This window comes from Pinus tabuliformis, chromosome 3_1, assembly GCF_031772625.1.
Source record: "Pinus tabuliformis cultivar Carrire ecotype Pingquan chromosome 3_1, CPIR1, whole genome shotgun sequence".
Lineage (NCBI taxonomy): Eukaryota > Viridiplantae > Streptophyta > Pinopsida > Pinales > Pinaceae > Pinus > Pinus tabuliformis.
Genome location: NC_142301.1, coordinates 22,464,633 through 22,476,380, shown reverse-complemented (window position 1 = coordinate 22,476,380; position 11,748 = coordinate 22,464,633).

The following is an 11,748-nucleotide window of genomic DNA, read 5'->3' as shown; positions in this document are numbered from 1 at the left end:
ATAACAAAAGGGAATGCGACGAGTCTTGATTTCGCATCTTGTTGGGGATATTTTGCACTCTATGAGAGAACCTTTGATGTATTATCCATACCTTGGGGTAGCCTTAGTGCTAGATGGACTATCCATTGATTGTCACTTAATAATATCATATATCCATGCTTTAGGTGGGGACCAACTCAAAGACAATCCTTCTAGTAATGTTTGTATAATGTTGGGTCTCACATCATTTTGTTACTATAGCGAGCCTGTGAACAAGCCTAAAAGGTTATTGAATGAGATAGTCAAGTTTTCAGTTACCTTGGCTCATTCAAGCTCATTTGCAATCTTAAGAAAATTCATTTTCTCCTAGATTTGATTGAAAAGTTTCCCAATCTCAATGACTCAATAGGATATGGGAATAATAAAATGTATTAGGATTGGTTTAATATAATAATTATAGAGTTCTTGAAAAATTAATTAGTGATGACTTCATTGTCAACCATAATAAATAAATATGGGGAATCTATCTAGATGATAGTGTAGTATTAATCCTAAGTATTTGTGTCCAATGGAAGTTGAATTGCATGGCTTGAAAATATCATCTAGAAAGTTTCTACTCATCGAAGCTCCATTAAAATTTACAAGCATAGAACCTACCAAAATTTGGAGCTCCTTTTCAAAAATCAAGCATTATCCAATATCTAAAAATTGTAAAATATTCACATATGCTTGTTCTTCTACTCCCATTTTCCCCTTTGAATTAGTTGTAAAATAACTCGTATTACCTATGGCTTCCAAAATGAAATGGTTTGTTCCTTCTAAAACCATTTCTTACAACCTAAACCCAAGAGGCTAATTCACCTTGACCAAGAAGTTTTCAAAGCCCACATTATTAGGTTAACTCCATACAAGTTTTTCCTAGTATATTTTGGAAAAAACTGTGATGCTTGTGATTGAATTCCGTCATGGGATTGTGGCCTCACCAAAGCTATTGTCCTTGCAACCAGCCATTTCCTAGAATTTATCTCTTGATGTTCCAAACTTGACAATACTTCTGAACAAGCCATGATGTCCAATGATTGTTCTTGAATTATTTTCCTATAACTACTATGTTTATTTCTAAGTTGTCAATACTTTCTAAGAATATTTCACACTTGGACAATGAAAATCCTTGATCACAATATTTAAAACCCTAACAACAAATAAACTATCTATTGTCTCATTTCCTCCCAAAAGGAGCCCCTCTTCTTGAAATTATATTTCCTTTCCAACCTTCTATCTTCCCAAATTCATCTACACAAGAACTTTCAGTGATTTCTCTCATACTAGGATATGATGATGATGATAATGTAGATGAAGATATCTTGGGGATGATGAAAAATATTTCTAGTTGACCACCCCTAATTAAAAAAAATCTATGAGAAACATAACTACGATACTTATATACATGTTAGGGATTTATTAAGTATATACATGTGGTGCCTGATTTTGAAAGATTAGTTATATTGAGAGTGGGGTGATCATTATAATTTTGATTGGATCATAATTAATCACATTTTACTATTTCATTAATCAATCAACTAAACCATTATTTAACTAGCAACATAACAAATGAAGAACAGATCTAAGCATGTCAACAACATCAAAACACAACATGAGAATCAACACATATGGACACTACGGATTTTAGGTGGAAACCCTTCCAAGAGAAAAAAATACATCATACATATTTTATTGTCTTATTTTACTATTCTTGAATCTCATTACATTGGTTTGTTGGCTCCCACAATCTAGGAGAAACCACTCCCTCTGCATGAATTTGCTAGCCTCTACTAGCTAGGAAACCCCTACTAGTTGATTTAGAAAGCCACCAATTGTTGAAGGCCATAACCTACACAAATGATATATGGACCACAATTTCATTCATTTTCATATTGGGCCCAAACATACTCTCCATCATCAACAACAATGTCAAATCCTTAATACAAATTGTGCCACAACAATTCTGCTCAACAATAGCATGTCTCAGCTAACCCTAACAGCAACAAAACTAACACAACATCATCAAGAACAACATTCACTCAAATAATTTGACCTAAAACAAGACTCATAAAACCATGCTCTTAATCATAGCCATAATAGTCTCACCATACTCGACACAACAGTAACATTTCAAACTCACCCTCACTCAGCCATACATCTTTGTCAACTCTAGAAGCATTTTCATATTTTGACCTCTATGCACTCATCTGAGTAACACTCACACAACTATACAAAATCATCCTATACAATACTCATAACAAGACGTAGTATATGGAAATGCATAAAAGCTACAATAACAACTAAAACTAATAAACACTAGCAACTCAAAGCAAAGCAATAACGTAAATGTAATGTGTTGGATCCAAGGGCATCGTTCACCGCACACAGCAATATTAAAAATACAAAATAAACCCCCAGAAAAACACAAGCAACTCTTCCCAACAAACACACTCTTTGTTAATCGCACCAGTTATCCTAATGCTCCCTAATTCCTCTCCATATGCAAGCATCACTTTGATCTTTGACAGAACACCTCTATGTTCTTGGTCCTTTGCTATGCACAACCTCTACATCGTCTATCTATTTCTCCACATGTAGAATTCATGTGCAGGAATGAAATCACTCTACCAACTATGCATATAATTGATCAAGAGAGGCATTGATAATTGACACGATCACACAACATCCATTCTATTTGATGATTCACACATAGGTTAGCATGATCTCTCAAATATATCGATATTCAAGTAGTTATACAATTGGTTGAACCCCAATTACACAGTGAGTAATTGGCCTCTAAAATGCATATCATACACAACCCATATCACTCTTAGTTTTTCCATAAGTAGGCTCCTTTACATTACTCCATTGTATTCAATAGGCATGCACTCCAACTAAACTATATGAGAAAAGCTACATAGAAATTTATGTTTGATTTTCCAAAAACACCAAATTGGGCCAAAATCCATCCATTAAACAAATCAATGATCATTGCATTCACACATTACTTTTGTTGACCAAATCAAGAAATCAAATGTGATCGTATCAACTCAACGAGGAATAAATCGAGTGACTTTAATTGCAAAAAATATCAATTTCCATGGGAAAAGATTGTGGTTTTCTCTCTGCCCATTATAACACACAGATGTCAGTTCTTCATAGTTTTTTTGTTTGTTTGTCAAGTTGTCTGTGATCCTCCAGACTTTACCTATGGATTAAGGAACCATGTTTTGAGGGGCATATAAGCTACCAAATTCACCCGGGGATCGTACTTGGCCTGGGCCACACCATCCCTTAACAGACTGGATTTTTTAACATGTCTCCTCCCTCTAGCACAGGGAACAACCACCCCTCGTGAGGTTTGATCCTGGGTCACCTTGCTGGCCAGGCCCATCCTCAATTGGTTATGCTAGAGGGACTTGGCTCTTAGTTATTCATGGTTAATATAGGCTATGGATGTTGTTTTTACACTAACAATCTAAACCCATCAAGGCTGCAAACACAAATTTCTCGTACTTAATTTGTGTCCATCTCTAGAGTTTGGAAAACTCAATCATCTCTTCCCATATCAAAAACAATTTATCAACAGGGATTCATCCAACACACAAAACATGTAAACAAGTCATCAAATGGTTGACATGGGTTCCAACCAAACAAAGATGCTACAAACAATTTCCCCTTTGGCATTTATTGCAACCTCAGCCATCAAAAAGAAACTTCATATCTTGTAGACAATAGTTGATATAATTTCATTCACTTCTAATTCTAAACACATGTGGTTGATTTCTCTCTCTCTCTCTCCCTTTAATATCAATGGAAAATGGAAACATCTCTTTTTTTTTGTACTAGCCGACCATACCTCTTTGACAAAACATCTATCCAATGAACCTATAAATCATATATTAGAAATTGAGCCATAAAGTTTGCTAGTAGCACTTATATAGAAAAGTGTCATAAATTCCAATCAATACTAGTTGTTATCCTTGCAGAAAGTGTTATATTAACTCTTCATGAACATATTCTACAACATATGTAACCTTGGTTGCCACATAGAACCTATAACTTCTAAGAATCATATCAATTTCCTAACAAGACACTATAAGCTAGCATATTATCATCTAAGAACCTTTATCATATCAATAATGTATCATAGTAGAATCATTTTTTTATGGATAGGTTTAATCATCAAATCTTGATTCTAGAAAGCAATGAAATCCCAATAGGAATATCATCATTCAATACATCATCACATTCAATCTAAATCATGTCATAAGGATTCAAAGCATAGAAAAATGAATAAATCAATTCTAGATTCAACAACCTTGGAAGTAAGAATACTTAGCAAAACAATTATCATGCTCTTGTAGCAATAGAACAATTTCATCAAGCCAACAAATCCAAACCATATTATAAGGACAACATTTATATGTTTAAACAACTTTTTTGTATCTTATGCATCAAACATATTTAACCTTGAATGTCAATCAACCAAATCAGGCCACAAATTTTGAAGACAACCTCTATCAGGAAAAACTTACTCTAGTCACCATGTGTACAATGTCACCGTTGTCTTAGAAGCTACTCAGTAGTAACCTCTATCACACAATAACTATAGTCCAACCCTGAATATAAATATTTACCATAGTGGAATCCACCTTTTCGCAACAAATCGAAATGAACTAAGCCTTTCATAAGGTGCATACTTTACAAGCTTAGCACCACAAACTCTGATTTTTCTTAGAATAAAATATACCAACATTGAATATAGGGTCTAGTTTATAAATTTGTTTTGAGTATTAAACTAAGTAGATCTAGTCAAAGGAACTATGGTTATGATATAATCTAGAGTTAATGGATTGGGGTTTTATGAATGTTTTAACATGTATATAATGTATTGTAACATTGAAAGAAATATATGAGAAATCAATCTAGTTTTCCCGATTTGGTTTTTAACATTGCTGGTGAAAGTGGGGCCTCAATCAAACAAAATGGAAGTCTAAATGCCATAGAGTTTGAATATTTGGTCAATGAAAACCTAAGCCACTAATTTTGGGGTAAATAGGTGTTGGAGAGCACAAAAATAAGCATATTTGGAAAGTCTGTCAACCAAACCATGATGACAGATTTGTTTCCTGACTTTGGGAGACTGGTAATGAAATATATGGAAACATTTTTCTAGATGGAAGAAAGGAGTACAAGGGTTGCGGGGCGCCTGATAGCTTGATCATTTTTCCTTTGTTGTGCTGGCATACTTCACATTCAACTGCAAAAGTAAGAATGTCATGCTTCATGCCAGTCCAAAAGAAAGAGCGCATGCACGTGCATAAGTCTTCTTAAAGCCTGATGTCCAATAATGGGAGAGGAGTGAAACTCTTCCAAGATGCAGGGTTTGAGGGTGGAGGTCGGGGCCAACACCACCCTATCCTTATACTGAAGAACCTCATCCTTTCAAGAGTAATCCTCTAAGGAATTAGGATATGCTCGTAATTTGTTAATAACCGGGACAAATAAGGGTGGGAGAACTATTTGTGATGGGCTTCTTCAATCCAATCTAGTATGGGTAGAGAGAGGGATAACAAGGTGCCCTCATCCTCAAAGTGGCGTGATAAGCCATCAACCACTACATTGTCATGCCCCTTCTTGTAAATTATCTCATAATCATATCCCAACATTTTTTCAAGCCATTTATTTTGCTGTGACGATGATAGACACTGCTCTAGAAAGTATTTTAGGTTGTGATGGTTAGTGCAGATTTGGAAATGTTGCCCCAATAAGTATTGTCACCAAGTGACTATTGCATGTAATATTGCCATCATTTCTTTGTCATATGTATATTGGCCCAAATTTTTTCCACTAAGTTGTTGACTGGTAAAAGCCAATGGTTTACCTTCCTGCATTAATACTGCGCCAATGCATGTACCTGAAGCATCACATTCAATCACAAAAGATTTGGTGAAGTCTGGTAAGGCCAATACTAGAGCGTAGTGCATGGCATGTTTGAGAGAAAAGAAGGCCTGTTGAGTTGCTCCAGTCTAGAGAAATGAAGTTCTTCTTGAGAAGATTAGTGAGGATTCTTACAATGCATCCATAATTGCAGACAAATTTGCAATAGTAGCCCATGAGACCAAAGAATCCCTAAAAACTCTTTAAGTTTTTTGGTTGGGGCCAATCTTGCATTTCCTAAATATTTTTTGGATCAATCCTCACTCTATCACAACCCACAATGTGTACCAAATACTCTACTTCTTCCATGCCAAAGGAGAACTTGGATAATTTAACAAATAATTTGTGATCTTGGAGAAATTGCAATATATGGTCAACATGTTGAAGGTGTCTATCCCATGCTATGTTGTAGATGAGAATGTCATCGAAAAATACCAAGATGAATTTTCTGAGATATGGTTTCAGAAAGTAGTTCATGAGGCTTTGAAAAGTGGATGGAGCATTATAGACACCAAATGGAATGACCAAGAATTCCTAATGACCTTCATGAGTATAGAAGATTACCTTTGGAATGTCAACTTCCTTCATGTGTATTTAGTGATAGCCTGAGCGGAGGTCTAGTTTGGTAAAAAAATTAGCACCATACAGTTCATCAAGAAGATCATCAACTACTGGAATATGAAATTTGTCCTTGATAGTGAGCTTGTTAAGGGCCCTAAAGTCAGGACACATGTGTCATTCTCCATCTTTCTTTAGAACCATGACCACTAGAGATGAATAAGGGATGGTGTTGGGACGAATAACACTGGATTCAAGGAGTTCCTTGATGATTTTTTCAATTTCATTCTTTTGTACAAAAGGATATCGATATGGGAGGACATTTAGCTATTGGGCACACTAGATCAAAGGGATGCTATGATCATGTTTACCCCTAGAGGGTGGGAGCTCCTTAGGTTTTTCAAATACCTTCTAGTGGTGATCTAATACTTGTTGCATATTAGTATGAATATGAGGAGTGGATTCAAAGGTATGTATGGAAATAAATTGGGCTACTACCCCATGATGGCCCTTTTTTAAAAGCCTCTCCATTTTATGTGAGCTGATGATAGTAGGAGCACCTGCCTAGAGTCCCTTCAATGTATGAGTGTGGTCGTTCTTCTTAAATCTCACATATAACTCCTAGAAATCCATTGTGATAAGGCCCAATTTGTGGAGCCATTCAACACCAAGGACAATGTCACAACCACCCATTTCAATGGAAGACATGTGGGTTTTAAGGTGATAATCCCCCATCTGAAGCTTAATATTTTCACAATGTCCTTCACATTTCAAGGTCCCCCGATCAACGATAAGGACTTGGAAATTAGATATCTCCGGTACAAAACAATGAATCTCTTCTGCTACTCTCTTATGGACAAATTTATGTGTGCTACAACTATCAATCAAAACCCTACTGGCTGATGTTTAATAAAACCTCAAATTTTGAGAGTCTAGGGTGAAGAAATTCCAACCAAGGCATGTAGTGATATAATCGGCTCATCTGGAATAGTTATGATATCATTGTCTAAGTGGTTTTGGGGTTCACCCACTTCTTCCTCAAGAACTTCAGTGGATGGAGCTTCATCAGCTGAGTTGTTTTCAATAACATCAATTTGAAAGAAGTTTTGGTTCCTTGCGTTTATGTCGTTGGGAGTATCTATCATCACAGTAGTAGAAAATTCCTTATTTCCTTCTTTCATCCATTTCTGTCGATGACACCTTTTGAACCTTAAGTGTTTGGGTGGGCTCGTACTCTAGATGGGACGCGGATTTGACACTAAATTTGGACGATTAGATTGGGAATTTAAGGGGACTTCTACATCTAAGGCCTTGCACCATGCGTCCAACATAGTAGTTGGGTGATGCATTCAAACATGGGCTTGGATGGATTCCTTTAGGCCACTGATGAAACATTCTAAGTAAAAGGAATCTCCTAGTCCTTTAGTTTCGATGGCCAATTGTTCAAAAGATGCAATATAGTCCCTTATTGTACCTGTTTTCCTGAGCTTAGTGAAATGACCCAAAAAGTGTGATTCCCGATCAAAACGGTCACAAATGGATTTGGAGAACATGTTCCAAGTTGGCCTCCCTTGATAACATTTTTGATGCCACTACCACCACTGCCATCTCTCTTGGTCCAAGAAAAGGGATCCCACATGTAGTTAAGTTCCATCGTCCCAGATATTATTAAGGAGGAATTGTTGTTCCATTTGTGCCACCCATACTGCGGGGTTAGAGCCATAAAATTTGTACATGTCTAGCTTGGGTGTCCGGTGGCTCGAAGATTAGTGATCTCCATATAAATGAATGTGATGGTTGGATTCTCATTCTATGTGTGCATCATCACTATGTTATTCCCTCATGGGTTCGCAAGGCGTCTGTATAGCTTCCAATAATTTTGCGAGCTAGGATTTAATGGACACCTCGAATTCATTGAATTATTTTTTGAGCTTGTCAACCTTCTTGGAATCCCTTTCTGCAACCATAACTTGGGACCTAGTACCAATCATACTATTGTACCTCAGGAGATAGTTCCTGGCTTTGGGAGAACCAGTGCCCAAGACATTTTGAAATTGGATAAAATAATTAAAATTAGTGGCTGGAAGTACAGACCATGAAGGCTTGTAAACAAAGTTCTAGTTCTAAAACCCTAACCTTCCAGAGAAAAATGGTCAGAGGCTCTGAGAGCTACGGGATTTTGGACTAGACGAATGAGTTGAAGAAGAATATACAACAGAGTCCAAATTAGGCACATAAGAATCTGAATTTAGACAACTACAGAAAGAGTAATGTAAGACTAACAAAATGTGAATGAAGTTCCTAGATGTGGAGCACCATTAAAGGTTTCAAGATTAATTATCATGAGTACAATTAAGTAAATTCATTAAAAGTTAAACTGAAGCACCAACTACATCTTACACTGTCCAAGAGAAGAAAAGAGATGAATGAATGTTGAGACATGATAGGAAAAATAATGGCAGCAACTTCCCATTACTAGAATCAAACTGCAATATAAAATTCAGGCTTCAAAAATATTTTGGATTACAATACCCAATCATGAACACTGAAATTTGAAACCCTCCAAAATATTTCTTCTCAACTTTTAGCCTTCTCCCCTTGATTAACTGTCAAATTAGTTTTGGAAACTAACTTATTAAAATAGTTAATAAACTTCTTTTAGAACAGTTATAAAAACTATTTTTTTTTTAGTTTTTTTTGAAATTATTACATTACAAAATATTATATTAATATCATATATATTTCATATATATAATATTAAACATAACCCTTTTCTTAAAAATGAACTCTGGGACTTTTGAAATTTGAAATTTTACAACATAGACCTATACATTATGGGTGTTTAAATTAAATATACACATTTAATATGGGGCCGACTCTCATCACCCATCCATAATCCAATTGTAGTTTTGAAAAACAAGAAACGCCCCCGAGGGCACTTGTGGCAGTATCTGGAATAGAGAAGAGTGATGTTGGAATGAATGATAGCCATTGATGTTGTTGATGGGAAGTTTGAGGAAACCTCTTACAACACCACCTAAACCATTAAAATCCTTTTATCAGTGTGCCCTCAAGTATTGTTGGATTGTGAACATTGATTGTTTGAACGATTGCTTGTTTTATCAACTTACAAGGTTGTGAAACATATTGATACTGAGATTCAAATTCCCTTTCTTACTAGCTGAAAAAATTGACAAAAACGTTTTGTATAGCCAATTATTTTGCCTTAGCTACGGGCGGAGTTCAATTTTCATCATTATTTTCACTAAAAGTGTCACCCAAATCATTTTCAAATTTTATCAATGGCTCAAATGGGCGATCTCGTCCAGCATTATAGAAGCCGTCAGATATGACCTTCAACATGAAGCTTCCTACTATTGTTCAATTGCTCTTGACAAGCCTTTTGTTCCAATGCAACATTTCTTTCCAAATTGCAACTTATCCAAACAGAGATTTCCAGTTGTGGCGAATTTTATTATTTTGTGCATTAAGTTTCCTAAGTGTAAGATTTTTTAGAAACACAGATAGATCTAGATCTGCAAAACAATAACAAGCTTGCAAGAGAAGGAAGCGAGCAAGAATTGAGAAAAGGAATGAAATTGAATTGATTCTACAATATGAGTTTTAGAATAAATACATAAAAGCAACTAAGTTAAGCTTAGTTGTGCATGCAATAACTAAAGCTAACTAAAGCTAAGTGTGCTTTATCTTATGCTAATGTGTACATGTGCCACATGCAAGCAATAAGTTAACTGGAGCTAATATAGGTGCATGTACACCAACACAGCTAGTCTAAGTGCATGTACACCAACTGGAGTTAATCTAGGTGCATGTACACCAACACAGCTAGTCTAAGTGCATGTACACCAACTGGAGCTAATCTAGGTGCATGTACACCAACACAGCTAGTCTAAGTGCATGTACACCAACACCCCCCCTTAAGCATAAGTTAGGTGAGTGTGATGCAATAATGAATGGGTCCCGGCAACACGGCCATTTTAGGTACCCATATACAATGCATAAAAAAGGAGGAAAGAGGGAAAACCCAGTGGGAAGAAAACCCCCCCTTCCAGTCTGGGGTCCGCAAGCACAGTAAAGGGCCCTCCCATTTGGCAGAGCTGCAGTGCATAAGCCGGGAAGTAATTGAGACTAAAGCTGAGGTCGGAAATAGGGTCCGTGTTTGAACATGAATCCGGCGGTGAAAAGTTTTTCCGGCCGGCGACGATCTCGAGTAGCACCATGCCGTAGCTGTAGACATCGATTTTGTGTGAAATGGGCGCATGGGTTAGCCACTCTGGCGCCATGTAACCACGGGTGCCTCTCATGTTGCTCACCACGGCCTGCGATTGCTCTCGGCTTATGAGCTTCGCGAGCCCAAAATCGGAGACCTTGGTCTGCGATTCGTCGTTGAGGAGAATATTCTCGGGCTTGATGTCACAGTGTATGATCTTCTCGTTGCAGTCCTCGTGGAGATAGGCCAGAGCCTTCGCGGTGCCCAGCGCGATAGCGTAGCGCTCTTCCCACTCGAGCACCGGGAGCCCCACCGAGCCGAAGAGAGACCGGTCCAGCGAGCCACGGTTCATGAACACGTAGACCAGGAGCCGGTGTGGGCCCTTGACGCAAAAGCCCAGAAGCTTTACGAGGTTCGCGTGGTGTATGCTGTTAGGATATTCCGACACATAGGAAATAGTTAAGTTCAACTTGGTCTAGTATAGAGTTAGGTAAAGTGTGTTTCTTTACCGTTGTACATTTTGTAACTTACAATCCGACGGTCACGATATGTAGTGATCCGACGGTTCACTCTCTCCTCGGTATTACCGACACTTGATCCGTGGCTTGACACCCGATTGGTCCATGAGTTCTATTTAAAGCGCATGGAGGGTCATTGTTCGGGTAATCCGTCTATGAGAGAAAGCTTATGTAAATTTTCATTCTTTGATTAATAAATTGCCTGAAGTGGCCACGTTGGCTCAGGCCGTGGACTGTTTCCCTCTTTGAGGGTTTTAACCACGTCAAAAATACTGGTGTATTGATTTGAGATCTGGTTGTGAGCGGTGTCCTTTTGGTGTTCTTTCTGAGGAACTTACCCTATAAATTCCTACATATGCTGCCGATTGTGGCGATCTCCATAATGAATTCATGCCTCAGCTTCGCGTCGGTTGTGCAGAGGAGCTTCTTGACCAGACCGTATGCAATGGCGGCCGCCGTAGGTTCGTTGATGATTCT